The sequence below is a fragment of the Anabrus simplex genome, chromosome 8 (genome assembly GCF_040414725.1).
Source record: "Anabrus simplex isolate iqAnaSimp1 chromosome 8, ASM4041472v1, whole genome shotgun sequence".
Lineage (NCBI taxonomy): Eukaryota > Metazoa > Arthropoda > Insecta > Orthoptera > Tettigoniidae > Anabrus > Anabrus simplex.
This window is the reverse complement of record NC_090272.1, coordinates 39,605,836-39,623,348: the sequence shown is the minus strand read 5'-3', so window position 1 is coordinate 39,623,348 and position 17,513 is coordinate 39,605,836.

Sequence of the window (17,513 nt, the reverse complement as noted above, 5' to 3'; positions counted from 1 at the left end):
TACACTCCAGGGTTGGTTTTTCTCTTAGACTTAGTGAGGGATCCCACCTCTACTGCCTCAAGGGCAGTGTTCTGGAGCGTGAGACATTGGGCCGGGGATAGAATCGGAGAGGATGACCAGTACCTCGCTCAGGCGGCCTCACCTGCTATGCTGAATAGTGGCCTTGTTGGGGGGGGGGGGGGGGAGGATGGGAAGAGTGGAAGAGTTAGACAAGGAAGAGAGAAGGAAGCGGCTGTGGCCTTAAGTTAGGTACCATCCCAGCATTTGCCTGGAGGAGAAGTGGGGAAAGCACGGAAAACCACTTCCAGGATGGCTGAGGTGGGAATCGAACCCACCTTTACTCGGTTGACTTCCCGAGGCTGAGTGGACCCCATTCCAGCCCTCGTACCACTTTTCAGATTTCGTGGCGGAGCCGGGAATTGAACCCGGGCCTCCAGGGGTGGCAGCTAATCACACTAACCACTACACCACAGAGGTAGACTGCCATTTACTTAACACATAAAATAACTGGTTCTTAAAATTCTCGTCAGTAAGCTTCGACCTTTGGGCGTAAGTACATCTTTGCATTTAGTGAAAAGACATCCTATGTAGAACTGAAACAGTTATCTTTGTAATCATTTACTTTTCTCCAGTTTCTGCATCCATGTGATGTATATCAGTTACTAGAAAGTAATAATTACAATTTTATTTCAAGAAGTAAATTACAAGTATAGTAAAAAGCAGTGGCGAAGCTATAAGTTAATTAATGGGTAGGCAGGAAATCTTACCTTAAAGTTTCTTGTAGAGTAGTTCCAAACGTCGAGTTGTCTTGGTTACAAAATGGTCAATCACACGGTCCTTCAATACTTGATCACTCATCAATTTCTTCACAAGCATTTTCTCAGAAATCTTTCATTGTTCATTGAAATACGCAAGTATGTTTTATCCTCTTCAGAGTGCTCATACTCCCTTCATAGAAAGCTGTGGTCACAGGAAATGTTAATATTAAAGGAATCAATTTTGACACTTCCACATACACTGGTTCGAGGTCATCGAGGACAATATAATGTAAACGTTTTAGGGGACAAATATTTGTCTATATCGGAATAAATGTTAATCAATTCACTTTCCAGTCTTTCCCTATTAAAAACGCGGTAACTGAACAGTCTTATGTTCAGTTGAATAGCAGGGAAGCTCTCTTTGTAAACTATGAACTGAGTTGGATCCAACAATTCAAACTGGATGCTTTCAAAATCGCCAAACCATATTTCCATTTGCATAATTAAGGTGTCAAGAACTTAATATGTTAACATTTTGAGCTTTTGGAATGTCCTGTCATCTACACTTATCTCGTTATTTATTTTGCGACAATTTACAACAATGATACTGTATTTTCTGATCGCAGGACCTTGAGGATACCAGTGGTTTTTCTAATTTCAGTATTGCACAGAATTACATCAGATGTGCTTTTATGTTGTAGTAGAGCAACGAGATAGTCTCTATAAAAAAATTCTCTATAGAGATAGAGCAAATAAATTAATTGGGTCTTCTTGTGTATGACAAGCAACCCAACAGCTGAAATGTACGACTCACTGTCCCAACCCTCATCATTCTCTGCAATGTCTTCAAAAACCTGTCTTAGATCATCATAGTGTGAAAATATTGTGTGGACTGCTCTCGAATGGAAGCTCCAATGGGTAGCGCGTGCTTTTGGAAGTCTGAATCCTTTGGATTCTAGAAGATGAGCTCTTTTTGAGGATATACTAAAAAATGAATGAAACGCTGTCAGATTATGAAAGAAGAGCCTGACTGATATTATTGTCTCGTTTTACACAACTAACAGTCCATATCTGAATTCTCACAAATACAGTCAATAATGCATTGATTGCCTTCTAATTCAAAAGAAAAACACACACTTAACAATAGGGTACTTCATTGTCACCTTCGCGTGGGGAGTTACTACACTCTCGAATAGCAAGGAGGCTTGCCTCTCTGGGGTCTAGACCTTGTGGAGAGAGGAGTGCGGGCGGTAAACCAACCCTTCCTCCACCGCCCCGTGCCATTCACAAGCTGACGGAAGGGAAATAAAACAAAAGGTCCTGAGTGAGACAAGTTACAGACTGCCTCCCTGTCAGAATAAGTAGTCTGCTGTCGCCATCTAACGGGGCGATCGCGAAGCATATCATCTGCTGTCATCGTGTAGCACATATCAAAAACAGTTCATTGTTGATTCAACACAATAACAACAGCACATGCATTTGTTACGATATTTATGTTTAATCGTATTTCTTAGGGTAGGCATTGCCTCAAATGACTCCAAGTAGTTTCGCCACTGGTAAAAAGTGATGACTGCAAGTAAAAATTAGTAAGAATGTAATCGTTACAAGTAATCTGATTGATTACTTTTACTCAATTACTTCCCAACACTGGTTGCGCATAATATTGGAAGATGGCACTTTAAGTGCTGAAGTGCACTTGCACAACAGTCAGGATGTAACAATGAGGAAAAGGATGCATTTTGAAATTACTTGACTTGGAGAATAAAAGCGTACCACAAACTAACAAGTGACCTTAATGGACATGTATGAGAGGACAACTGGGGGTCGAAGAGAGTACAGTATGTGCAAGGAATAGGTGTGACAAATGATGATAGCCAGATGATTATTGACTTTGCAAATGTTGCTGATCTTTATGTTCTTTAAGCTGCTAAACCAAAGAATAACCTACCAAAATGGAGGTAGAGAATCACAAATTGACTACATTCTGTATCATAGATTGGATCTGAGGGAAATAAAGAATTGCAAGTTGCTGCCTGTCATGACAAGACAAGATAAAGTCAAGATGGTGGCTGCTGAGAGAGGGAATTGGGGAAGGATGGATTCATGCAAAGAGTGAATAACAAGAGTTGTCGACTGATGATGTGGAGAGTATATGGGAAAATATAGCCCCTAAAATTCAGAAGGATTGTGGGAAGTTCTTGGTCAGATATCAGAAAAAAAAGGTAAGAAATCAAGGAAATGTTGTGGTAGAGTGAGAATATTCTGAAATACATTAAGGAGATGAAGCTGGCTAAAAAACAAAGCCAGACAAATATAGGGATAAAAATTGCAGTCTGATTGGTACAAGAGCCTGGATTTAAAAGAAGACACATAGAATAGCAAAACAGCAGGAAAGGAATAGCAGGAATGTGTATCAAGCAAAAGTAAAAAAGGAGCACAGATGATAAGGTGCTGTATGAAGGCAAATAAGTTTTAAATCAATGGATAGAATACTTTGTAATCTTCTAAACAGGGAAAATTTAACACTAGAGAGGAGAATGGGACTAACAAATATGAGCATGATGTGACAATCTTCAAGCTTTACGTTAAACGAGCACTAAGCCTAATGGAGGATGGAAAGGCAGTTATGCCTGATAATTTACCAGTGGAAGTATGGAAAGTTTTTGTAGAGAAAGCTATTACTTCTTTAACCACTTTATTCAATGACATCATGATCAGTGGGACAATGCCAGAAGGGGATATCCAATCATGACGTAATTGCAGAGGCATATAAATTGGTTACCTACTCAACGAAGATCTGGGAAGAGTGATCAGTAAGGGACTGCAGACCGTAGTAGAGACTGAAAAGGAGTAGTTCGGATTCATGTACCAGGCAGTGGACCTATCAATGCTATATTTGCTCTGTGGCAGCTAATGGAAAAATATAGAGAGGGATATTCAGTGGTTTAGTTTACTTACATTTCATTTGTTCCACAACTCGTTCCTGATAATTTTAACCATTTGTCTACTAAGAGCTTCTTTCCCATCAATATTAAAATGTAAGCCATGCATAGTAAACAAGTGCCTGTTAAAACCAGAAACATCTATTAGATCAATATTTGTAAAATGCTTACAACATTTATTAATCCTGATATTTAAATATTTACATATTTACTTGAAAGAAGCATTCAATAGGATCCTGAGAGATGAATTATGGAGGTGCTTGAGGAAGAAGGTGTACCTGAGTAGTATGTTACAGTAATCCATGTACAGGATTCGGTAAAGGTAGGAGTTTATCAGCAGTTGGCACATTGTAATGGATGTGCTGATAGAGATGCTAAAGAAGTGATGATGATGATGTGATTTTATGCACAGCACACAACGAAGCAAAAGTGTTGCTGGAGGACTGGAGAAAATCTCTGGAGGATACTGGTATGAGGGGGAGCAAAAGTAAAACAGAATTTATGAGCAGTATGAGCCATGAACAATCTATAACAGAACAAGGACTGAGGATACCCACCTGTGAAAATTTTTCAATACCTTGGCTCTACCATAAGTAACAAAAGCAACTTTGGAAGTGAAATCTCAAGCAGAATCAAGTCAGGGTGGAATGCTTGGAGAAGTGTTTACCGCATGTTGTGTGACAGGAGAATTCCAGCCAAATAGAAATGGAAAAACAAGGTAGTTGTGTGAGACTAGCACTCACATGTGGAGGGAAAATGTAGCCTGTCTCTAAAGGGCTACTGCAAAAGAGATGAAGAAGTTGAGATATTTGTATGAGCCAACAAGGAGAGACAGAGTAGGGAGTGACACAATCAAAGGAACATTAGGGGTGGAGGAATTAAGTGAAAAGTAAGGGAAGCAAGATTGAGGTGGCTTGGCCATGTTATGAGGAGGATAGAGCAGTGGCGGTTTCTGGTATAGCGCAATGGAGCAATGAACCTCCAGTTTATATCAAATTGTACTCAACTATGTAATTTTCATAACTCCCTTGTCAATCTCGAAGCTCTTGCTAAGTCCCTCTATCCGTAATATACTCGTACTGGCTTTCAATTCATGTGAGCTGCGCAAGGTCTGTGGCTGGATACTTGTCTGGAATGAACCCCCTTGCAAAGGCGATCCCTCCGTCCGTACATAGGCGAAGGGAGTGGCGAGGTGCGGGGGGACGAAAGCCAGCACTAAGGCAAGACCAGGATATCGCAGAAACGGATCTCTGTTCTTTACGCATGCGCAATAGGCCACTGTCTCAAGACTAGCTAGCCGTGTTGTTGGGGTTGGGGTATGTGCCTGCCATCTGTTGGCCTTACGGGAATTTGACTAGGCAACAGAGAATAGTGCACCTAACTAGCGCTAGTGTTGAAAAGCATCGTTACTACCAAAAGTCACATTCTGTCAAATTCCAATTAATATCTTGTCCCAAATATATCATTACTTACTAAACACCTATTAATTTGCCTTCTTTGGAATAATTTCCTTTTGGAGAGAAACTTAACTCAAAAAATAGAGGCAAAGAATAGCGGCAAGGTAATACCAATGAAAACTTTTAAATATAGTTGTTATTATACTATTCCCATGACATCGGAAGCAGAAAGGTGTTTCTCTACCCTGAAGAGAATAAAGACTTTCTAGCGCAGCACAATGTCCGAGGATAGACTTATTGCTCTTGCTATGTTGTCAATTGAAAGGAACTTCGTTCGAGACTCTGCGGTCTTCAATGAAGCAGTTATTTCTTATTTTGCATGTGGTAAAGCTCGGCATGTAGGCCTACCGTATTTTCTGCTCCTCTCGTATTTGATCACATTTCTAGAACTTATGTCATCTTAGTTTAGGAGGTTACGGCCTACGATGGAAGAGAAGCTGGCGGAGATGGGGAGAGGAGAGGTTGGGGGGAGGCAATTTTTTCTTCTTTTGAACCCCCAGTGATGAAAGTCACGCGCCGCCACTGGATGGAAGAGAAGCTGGCGGAGATGGGGAGAGGAGAGGTTGGGGGGAGGCAATGTTTTCTTCTTTTGAACCCCCAGTGATGAAAGTCACGCGCCGCCACTGGGATAGAGGGTAATGGAGATGGCTGTGCCTGGTAAGAGGAGAAAGAGAAGACTGAAAAGAAGATAGTTGGACTGTATAAAGAAGGATATGACATGGCTGAACCTACTGGAAAACCTGGTTGCAGACAGGAAAAATTTGGAGGAAGTTAATCTGTACCAGTGACACCACTTAGAGTGGGAATGACAAAGCTGAAGAATAAGTCACGTATTTTCAGTGACATGTCCCTTATTATGTTTGGCAAAAGGTGGCAAACCTAATCACTTGTTCATTGGCATGCAGGATAAGGCATAAGGATTGAGGTTTAAATCATGCTTTATGTGCTTCATCATGGTTGAGCATGGAATACCAGGATTTGTAGAACTTTTCTGAGTGGCTTCATGAGAAGAGTTTTTACTGATACCTCAACAGTGTGGCATGCTTCCCTCCTCATTCTTAGAATGCCACTTTGGGAACTGTTTTTCAAACTTCCCATTGTAAATGTATTTTTCCACTCTAACATTGCTAATTTCCTTGATGGTCTTATAATAAAGTGGCCCCAAACTTTTGCTTCAACGGTACTCACAGTGTCACCAGTATAACCTCAGATGTGAGATTTCCAAATTATGTGATTACAAATTAATTGGTTGATGTACCACATGGATATGTTCTTGTGAAGGACTTGGTGAATGAAACTGAGCAGGGTGTAAATATTAGACTTAATAAAATGTTGTAAGAATTTTACAAATATTGATTTAATAAATATTTCTGGTTTTAACAGGCAATTGTTTACTATGCATGCCTTACATTTAGTATTAATGGGGAAGAAACTCTTAGTAGACATACTGATAAAATTATCAGGAAAGAGTTGTGGAACAAATGAAATGTAAGTAAACTATACCACTGAAGTGGTATATGCAGGGAAATTTGATGGAAAACCTGGGTCCTTAAATATAGATTTAAGTTCAAGGGTCCAAGTTTGTAAGAGAGTCACAAATTATGAGGTAAATATAATATTAGGAAATACCGTAGTCATCATCATCATCATCATTATTATTGACCAACTCCAGTTTCCCAGGTGTGGTATACGAGCCCCTTCCATTTCGTTTGGTCCATGAACCATTCTTCATTCACAATCTGCTCCCATTCCTGTCCTGTCTCCTCTACATCCTTCTCACTAAGTTTGTCCATTTTTCTCTAGGTCTGCCCACTGGTCTCTTTCCCCTTATTTCTCTTTCATAGTCTTTTCTTACAGATCTATTGGCACTCATTCTTTTCATATGACCAAACCACTTCAGTCTTGCTTTTTCAATCTTCTGGAGTAAGGAATCTTCTAGTCCTATGTCTTCTCTGACTTTTTCATTCCTGATTTTATCCTTCCTGGTCTTCTGGATCATTGTGCGTAGGGACTTCATTCCTGCTGCTTGGAGTTTTGAATTGTCCTTTCTTGTTAATGTAGCAGTTCCCAGGCTGTATGGGAGAATAGGGGTGTAGTATGACTTATACAGTGTCATCTTGGTTTTGAGCAGTACTTCTTTATCCCATAGTAGCTGTCTTGGAGGTAAAAATCTATTGCTTTGCTGATTCGACTGTTTACTTCATATTTAGCTAAGTTATCCTTGGACATTACACTACCCAAGTACTTAAAATCTGTGACACTGTCCAGCTTAGTGCCATTTAGCATAATTTCTGGCTGACTGTCACCCTTCTGTACCTTCAACACCACCATTTTAGCCTTGTTGATGTTTAATCCATATCTCTCAAACTCCTGACTCCACCCTTGCAGTCTCTCTTCCTCATATTTCTCTGAGTTACCCCAAATTACTACATCATCCACAAATGCAAATATTTTTAAGTCTTGTTGCCCCTTTTCTTTTAGCACCTTTAATATGGTATCCATTACAATGATAAATAATAGGGGCGACAAAGCACTACCTTGTTGTACTCCCCTTTTGGTCTCAAACCAGTTTGACAGTCCAGAATCGACTTGTACTTAGCTTCTGGTTTTCTCGTAAAGTACCTTAACTTTTGAAATGAAACTGTCTCAAACTTTGAGCTTTCTCAGGCACTCCCAAATAAGCTCCCTTGGTATGCTGTCATAGGCCTTTTTGATGTCAAGGAACAGTAGATATAAAGGCTTCTCTTTTTCCCAATATTTTTCCATCAGCATCCTGACAGCAAATATAAGATCTGTTGTTGATCTTCCAGGCCTAAAGCTATATTGTTCCCCTTCTAAAAGTGGTTCTACAATTTCTTGTAATCTATCCTCTATAATTTTTTCCAGAATTTTTAGTCCATGAGAGAGCAGAGTGATGCCATGTTAGTTGGTACTTTTCCATCTGCTACCTTTCTTGAATATAGGTACAATTATGCATTTTTTCCAGTCTTCTGGGATGGTATTTTTCTGCCATACTACATTTAGGACTCTATATAGCCACTGGATTGCTGGGGTTTCTCCTGCTCTCAATATGTCCACACTTAACTCATCTATTCCTGCAGCTTTCCCTTTCTTCATACTTTTAAGGTTCTTCTCTATCTCCAGACATGTGATTGGTGGCTCCACATTTTTGCTGGGCTCTTCACTTTTTCCAGATTCTTCTCTGTTTTGAATTACATTTGATGTCTCTCCATTCAGGAGCTTGTCAAAGGAGGTCTTTAATTCCCTCCTGATTCCATCTTCATCTCGTACTATTGATCCATTGTCCTGCTCTATTACCTTGATGTCTTCTAGATTATTCGCATGTTTTTAATTACTCTATACAGAAGTTTCTTGTTTCCTCTGCTGTCCTCTTCCAACTCTTCCACAAACTCATTCCATTTTTTCTCTCTCTTCTCTTACTATCCTCTTTTTGCTGTAGAGTTCCTGTAGTTTAGTCATTTCTTGGCCACCTAGATCTTGTGCATCTCTTTCTATGTCTAGCATCTTTTTTTGCCCAATTTCTCTCTTTTATAGCCAATCTGACTCTTGTCATTCCACCAAGGTGTCTCTTTTTCTTTCATGGTTGAACCTGTTACTCCACACAGGTCTTTATCTTCACCCACCAAAGTATCTTTAAAAATTTTCCATTCTTCTTCTACTGTATTAATTTCCCCTTTTGGTAAGTGTCTCTGTATCCTTATATTATATTCTTCCTTCACCTTGGCTTCTTCTAATTTCCAAGTCTTCACTTTATGTTTTTCTTTTCTTCGGGGTTGTGTTAGCCACATGATTTAGGTCTGCAATCAATAATCTATGATCACTGTCCATACTCTCACTGGGGATAACATTGACATCGTTTACATATTTCCCTCCTCCTTTGTTAGTGATGATACAGTCGATGAGAGACTTATGTTTTCCATCCCAGCTATATCTTGTTATCTTGTGGCTGTCTTGTTTTTGGAAGAAGGAATTTTTGATGATCAATACATTTGTTCTGCATAAATCAAGCAGTTGTTTGCCTTCTGCATTTCTGTTCCCAAACCCATGTGGTCCAATGATTTCCTCATAACCAAGTCTGTCTGTCCGAACTTGTGCATTTAAGTCCCCAGTGATGATGAATTGATCCCTCTCTTGACCACTACATCCAACCTGTGGTGCATATACCTGCACTACCATGTAATTTGTGGACTCCAGCTGCATAGATAATTCAATGATCCTGTCATTCTTATAGGATACTTCAAGTAATGGCGTCCATGTCTTTTGTTATCAGGAAAGCTACCTCGTCATCATATCTATAAGTTGTTCAGTTTTTACAGTCAGGGTCAAAATATTCATAGTCCCAATTCTTACATTGATCTTCGGACATATCTGTCTTTCATCGGAGCCATGTTGGATGTCACACCTACCAGATCTGCTCAAAGACTTTGTCATTTTCGGTATTATTTTTTATCTCCATCCGAGGCTCGTTTGATTGTTGAAAGCAATTCAAAGACGTTACTACTGGCTTGCTAGGCCTACCATGGATCTTTGTGTCAATACTTTGTTATGCACTAGACGGTCAGTGCCTGAACGCATTTCCTCGTGTCAGTTAAGTCTATGGTTTACCCACCAATACTCGGGAGGCTGATTGCAGTGGTTGCCCTCAGGACGACGGGGTCGGCACATCCCTACGTCATAGTACAGATATTAATACCATAGAAAAGCTTGAACAGTTAAGATCACTAGCAAATACTGTTACGTAAGTTCAGAATTTACTGTTCTGCATATGAGCATATGATTCTATGATCTATCAGAAGTTACGTGATATTAAAATATTCCTAAATTCATTCTCTGCTGATATTCTGTGTAAATGGGCTTTGGCTGGTAAACGAAGAGGTTGGCTTTTATATTTCACGAGAATATGAGGTAATAATAATGGCGTGTGGTGCCTGCCTAGTGGCCGTGATCACTAAGGCGTTCAAGTCTGAACAGTCTGACACTGTGGCTATCCAGTTCGAGTCCCGTTAGTCGAAAAAAATGTTCACCATCAGAATGTTGGCCGGCAGGGTAGGGGAGATGGTGGTATACAATTTCTAATCACTAGATTGCATGCCAAAAGCCTGGATTAAATTGCAAACCTCTCCCGAGTGCTCATATGGAGTGATGGCATATGATGCTGTTGATGGTAATTTGTCGATCGGATGGGGACAATTAGCCTTGAGCAGACCCCTTGGTGCTATTCGACAGGAGTAGGCTATGTGCCGGCACCAGGTTTAAAAATTTTGTTTTATATTTTAAATTTCTTTTCCACTAATTTGTTCAGAGAGGATGATTACGTCATTGTACTTCCTCTTAAAACAAAAATCACCACCACCACCACCCTCTCGCTTCATAATTATGTCACGTCTTCAGGCTGAATACCCAACATACATTCATTTCATCTCATTAACTCCTCTGAAGAGGTTGACATCAGGAAGGGCATCCGGTCATAAAAACCTGCCACAACAGATTCATCTCACCTCATACCCGACCCCATAGAGAAACAGGACAAGGGCTGGACAAAAAACAAACAAACAAGCAAACAACAATGGCGTGTGGCCTCCAAAGAGGCCTGGTGCAAGTCTTTCGAGTTGACGCCGTCTAGGCGACCTGCACATCCGTGAGGTTCGGTCCTGCCTGTGATGAACTGTAATGCTGAAGACGGAACACACACCAGCCCTCGAGCCATTGGAATTAGCCAATGAAGGTTAAAATATCCGACCTGTCCGGGAATCAAACCCGGAACCCTCTGGAACAAAGGCCAGCATGCTAACCGTTTAGCCATGGAGCTGGACAGAATGTGAGGTAATTAGATATTTTTGTAGAAGTAGGGTTTCAAATGGGGGAAGTTGCAATATATAGGAAAATAAATACCAATATGAAATAATACAATTCATTAGATTTAGGTCAGTTTTGTGTATAAAAACTATTTGAAGTAACTGGGGTGGTACTTACTCATATTAAACAGATAAGTATTTCTCTATATCAAACACTGGATTCTGACATTAACATTTTTATCAACTTATGGGATCATTTGGCTGAATACTTGGTAAGTATCGGCGTAACAAGTAGAAGGAAGAAGTGTGATCACTCCCCTAGTTCATTGGTGCCTCCGCTAGGCTGCTGTTCCAGCAGTATTTGAGCTTGAGCTTACAAGTCAGCATACGAATAAAAGACAATTATTGCATGCAAAATATTATGCTTTTGCTTACCATTCCAGAAATCAGTTGTCAGATAGTTTAGATAGCTTCCAGGTAGACTTTGTGGTGTTAGAAGAATTCAGTTCCTTCCTCATCTGTCTTGTTACAAATTAAAATTGACATTTCATATAATGTAACAAGAGTTTAGGGATAATGTCCACAACATGGTCACTGCAGCATCCTAATTCTTTTGAATTAATTAAAATACTGTGCAAACTGTCCAAACACTCGTAAAATATATCGCCTCATATACTATGTTCACAGGAGAGTTTTTGTTCCACGACATTTTCAACTTGCACGAACACATTATAAACTGCTCTTGAAGGATGAGTGAGGAAAATTCTGTTAGTGCTGTATTTATTGCTATAGTCCCTAATAAATGTGAGGGCTGCGGTAAGTATTTCTTCTGTATGTTTTCCGTGAAGCAGGCTGACACATTTATGACATTTTGTGATCTTGGATACATTGCGTACTATATATCCTCCAAGATAATAAATCAAACACTCCTTTGCAAGACTGTGGCTATCACCGTTAATTAGACCTAAATTGTTCTCCCTGTCCGGTAAGAGGTCATCCATGTCCTCAGTGAAGTCTAGTGGTTGTCTTATTTTATTTTGTGCATTTTCTACTACAGCCTTATTTGTCTCTTCTGTCTTCTTAGCCAGTGTTCTCATTTGATTGATGAATGATGTCAATGTCGGTTCAAATTTGGGCTCACAATTACTACCCGATGACAGGGCAAATTTGATTGGGATATAAATAGACCGCACCATCAACACAAAATTCTTATCATGGGATTACAGGAAATTAGAAACACTGACCAGGATGCCTTGGAATCTCAAGGGTACAGTTTAGATAGCTTTATAAAGGTATACCCGGGAAGAGAGTGATGAAGAATGTCCCACAATTTGGAACAGGATTTTTGGTCAGCCTTAAAATAATAAACTCAGTTCAAGAATTCAGATCACAGTCTCCACGACTCTCAACGCTCACCTTAAAGGCATCTAATAAAATCTATACTATAATAAATGCCCATGCTCCCACTAATGATAAAAACAACTCCTCAAAAGACCAGGAGGAAACAGGAGAATTTTGGGACCTATTGGACCAGACCATAGATAACATCCCCAAACACCATATAAAATTATTAATAGGCGACTTCAACGCTCAACTAGGCAGAGAAAGAAAATACCGTGACATCATCGGAAAATGGCCAGCACACAAGAAAACAAATAAAAATGGAGACCTGTGTCCTGTGTAGACCTGTGTAGAAACCATAATTTAATCTCAAAATCTACATGTTTTAAGAGGAAACCTCAAAAACTCAAAACATGGAAACACCCTGACTACACTAAAGTAGAATGGCAACTGGATCATGTCTGCATGGACAAATACCACCACAAAGAGATCTATAACGTCAAAGTCCTCCGAGGAATAGACACAGGTTCAGATCACTACGTAGTTAAAATTAAAATTAAACTCACTCCCCAGAGGAGACAACAAAAATAAGCCCTTAAAACTAAAAGAAAAATAGATCCTACCCAGCTAATCAACAACAAAAATTACCAGAAAGCAACTGAAAAAATAAAAATCACAGATAAATTTGAAGACTTAGTACACAACCTTAAACAAATTGCAGAAGACCTAGCTCCAATTAAACCACGTAAAAAACACCAATGGTGGAACAGTGAATGTGATGAAACAGTGGAGAAAAGACATCAGGCATGGCTATTACATCAGTCCCAAAAGACAGAAATATCCTATCAAAAGCTAGTAAAACAGAGAAAAGAAACTACCCAAGTCTTAAGAAGAATAAAAAGACAACATCATAAGGACACCCTGCAGTTAATTGAAGAACAGTTCAGTAAAACTAAATCAAGGGACTACTACAAAACCTTCAGAAAGCAGCTCCAAAAATATGAACCCCCGACCCTACTAATGAAGGATGAAAATGGTAAGCTGGCTCATAACAATAAAGACAATGCAGAAATTCTGGCTAAATATTTCAACAAGCTTTTAAATTGTGAGGAACCTACAGATCTCCTTCATTTGGACACCAACACCCCGATAAAAACATCACCAGAAAACATCAATCCCCCCACAATAAAGGAAGTCTACCAAGCTCTGAATAAATTAAAAAACTACAAAGCGCCAGGAGAAGATCAGACCTTTGCGGAAATCTGGAAATATGCAGGAACCTCAGCAAAAGTTGCCCTCCATCAACAACTTGTCTCTATCTGGATTAAAGAAGAACTACCAGAACACTGGACAACAGCCCTTATTCATCCTCTGCACAAAAAAGGGGACAAAACCGACCCTAATAACTACAGGGGAATCTCGCTCCTAGACATAACATACAAAATATTTTCAATAATCATCCTTAATAGGATAAGTTTACAACTTGAGAAAGAACTAGGAGAATATCAAGGAGGTTTCAGACCCTGGAGGAGCTGTCCTGATCAGATCATGAGTCTTAAGTTGATAATGGACTATAACAGGAGAAGAAACAGAGATATGGTGATAACATTTGTAGATTTCAAGAAAGCTTATGATTGCATCCATAGAGAATCTCTGTTTAAAATTTTAAGACACCTTGGACTACATCCCAAATTAATAAACATGATAAAATTGACTCTCACCAATACCAAGTCAAAAGTGAAGTTTAGGGGTGAAACATCAGAGACATTTGAAATTAAAACTGGACTACGGCAGGGAGATGGGCTCTCACCACTATTATTTAACTGTGCTCTAGAAATGGTAATGAGGGAATGGTTTAGAAAATGTCCCCCCAAAATAAAGATTGGCCGAAAAATCAAAACAAATTGCCTGGGTTTTGCTGACGATTTAGCATTACTAGCAGTGGACATAAAAGAAGCAAAAACCCAGATATCAGAACTTCAAAACATTGCAAATAAAATTGGCCTCAAAATTTCATTTTAAAAAACAGAAATTATGCCCCAAAAACCAACACAGCTAAAAGAAGTCACCATAAATGGTAATAAAATCAAAATAATAACTCAGTTTAAATATCTTGGAGAAGTAATAACACATAACTTAAATGAAAAAATCTCAATCCAAGTAAGAACAAATAGATTAGCTAAAGCACAAAAATTAACATGGGATATCTACAAAAAGAAATGTCTTTCAATAAATACAAAAATAAAACACTACAACACAGTTATAAAACCGAAAGCTACATATGCAGCAGAAACACTCTTTTACCTGAATAAACAATCAAAGACTGACAGACTTCAGAAAATTGAAAGGAGGATTGGAAGAACCTGCATCAACAAAAAATACCAGAAAGATGGACAGTGGCGGTTAATACCTAACAAAGTCGTGTACAAAGAGCTAGAACCCATTACAGATACTATGCATAAGAGGAGACTGGGATTCTTTGGACATATCATGAGGATACAGGACTCGAGACTTCTGAAACAACTAGTACAACACAATCTTGTCTCAAAAAATACCACAACAGGATGTAAATGGATCAGAGAAGTAAGAGAGGATCTGAAGGAAATAGGCCTTACAACAGAAGACACCACAAATAAGATAAAATTGAATACAAACCTCCGCTGTACCCTTACACAAAACAAACCAACAACACGCACATTTTCAACTGAGGAAAGGGCACGAAGATCGGAGCGTCTGAAGAAGTACTGGGAGGACCGCAAAGCCCGAACAATCCCTTCAAAGAGACCTGAACGACGGACTGACTAAAGTGATCCTATGTGGTCATAAAAGAAGAAGAAGAAGAAGAAGACTGCAACATGTGTAAATTCAGACAATCTATTGTTGAAGGGTGATCGTCACAATTTAATGAGCATAGTATACCAAAGTGCTGTTCTAGTGGATCTTGATTAAATTTGGCTGTGACCACATATCGGAATCCATTATTGTATAAATACTCGGACACCTGTATGGTGCTTTCACTTGTTACTCTTAGGGATTCAAGAGTTCTTTCTGAAGCAAAAGTGTTATTCTTCCCACTGAGGTTATCTCTCCATTTTATTAAGGTTTGATGCCCTATTGAATCTTTATAAAGAAGAGCCCCTGCTGGTGTATAAGTAGTTAATACATCCATTAGGATGTTTAATTCCCTTGTTTCTGTCAGTTTGTTGTCTTCAAATCCCTTCAAGTTTATCTGTCTAAAGAACTTTATGCCATTTGCAACAGAATTACTAAATAACTGAAAAGCAAGTCTCATGTTCATGCGCTGAAATGAAGTGGGGTCTATGTGTACAGACGTTAGCTTGTGGCAAACTTTCAAACCTGCAAATTTATGGCAGTTATCCATTTCAAAAATGTCGATAGAATTTAAAGTCCACAACTTCATTATTGTAATAGACTTGCCTTTTGTCGTGAAAATTATTTCTGATGCACTTAATTATATGTACAGCATCTGAAAAGGTCCAAAGTCTCCTACTAGAATCAAAAGGTTTAGAAATAGAGCACACGACCTTCCCTTCTTTTACATTTCCACACCTTTTTTATTAGACTGACTTCCATCTGAGGTGAAACCTATAATTCTGGCGCCAATTTGCTCCAGTTGTAAGACCACCTGGATTAAAATTTGTGACAAAATATCACCAGGTGTGGAATTTCGGCTTGCATACACAGCAACCGGTTGAACCCAATTATGCAATAGGGGCACAAACATGAACACTAATGCATGATTTGATAGTTTAATGTTCCCATGTTCTTGGGTGTGTTCTCCTAAATATACGAATCCATCAATTTTTAATGAGATGGTGTTAAACTGAACCTCTTCTCTCAGTTTTACTTCGTCATATATGAGAATTCCCGTGCTACTCTTTTCACTCTTCTCATCGCAGAAATAGTTCTCAATAGCACTAATGGCATGGGTGTTCATCCCGTAAGGGTACTTAAGACCTTTAACTAATTTTCGCAGGTGAGCCTCCGAAAGAAGGGGAAGCATGTCATGCCTTCAACAGTGTCTATAGCCCTTAGCTGATTTAATTTTAAATAAGAGACTATCTAAAAGGAATTCAATATCATATCTCATCCCTTTCTTATTTCTTAGCTGATATTTTTTAGCGTGGTGTCAATAATCACCTTTTGCTTTCTGCTTAATGTCAGCTCACTTGAATAATTTGGCTGTAATTTCAATTCTCTTAGTTGTTTTTATAGCAACAAAATCTTAGCATTAGCTTATTTTCAATTTATTATGGCTAGTCATTATATTACGTCCCTGTCTCTTTAGTTTGTTTCTAAGTGAACTTATTGTCTTTTTAGCTGTGCATGACTCTATTTCATTTCTTTTATCATTCTCAGAAAAAAAAAAACCTGAAATTTAATTTGCAGTGAGGCCTGTGTGATTTGTTTCTTGAACCTGCCTCTGTCTTTGGAGGCTGTCTTTTACGGGGTGATTTTCATTTGTTTAATTGTTTCGTGAAATATTGTGGCAGATTGGGGAATATATGAGGGACAGCGCCAGTTTTCAGTTTCCATCTATCTCTAGGAATTTCTACCTGTTCGCCTTGTATTACAAATGAACCTGATTTAACAATACATTCATCAGAAAATGTGAATCACACACATAACACTTATCAGATAGCTTTTTGTCCTTTCTGGGAATTGCCTTTTTCCATTTTGAAAATTCTGCTTCATTTTTAGGTGGTTTGAAGAAGTGTTTACCTTTCGTAGTTTTGTAGCCAGACTTACATCCTGGAATGAAGCAAGTAGGCATTCTTTCCTCGTCAGTATTTTTATAAGTTATACAAACTCAGCACTGTATTTGCACTAAATAAAAGAATACTGTCTCCAAATCACACGCTCTTTACTTTCACTTCACAATAATGCACGACAATTAAGTTTTTGCCTTCACAGAACAACACTACCGAACATAACCATATTGCAACTCCAGATACCAACCCTCAGAAAGCAATGGTGCCCCCCCTAGCGGACGATTCATCACAGTCCCTATACTAGCCAACAGGGAACAACTTAAGAGCTCACACTTGCTCTTTTATTCGTTATGGTATCGGTACCATAAAATCTATTACATCAATAATACTTTAGTTAAATCACCTGAAAAATCTATTTCTATGATATTCTAAGGTCTTATGACTTCTATCTTGCCAATGACCAATC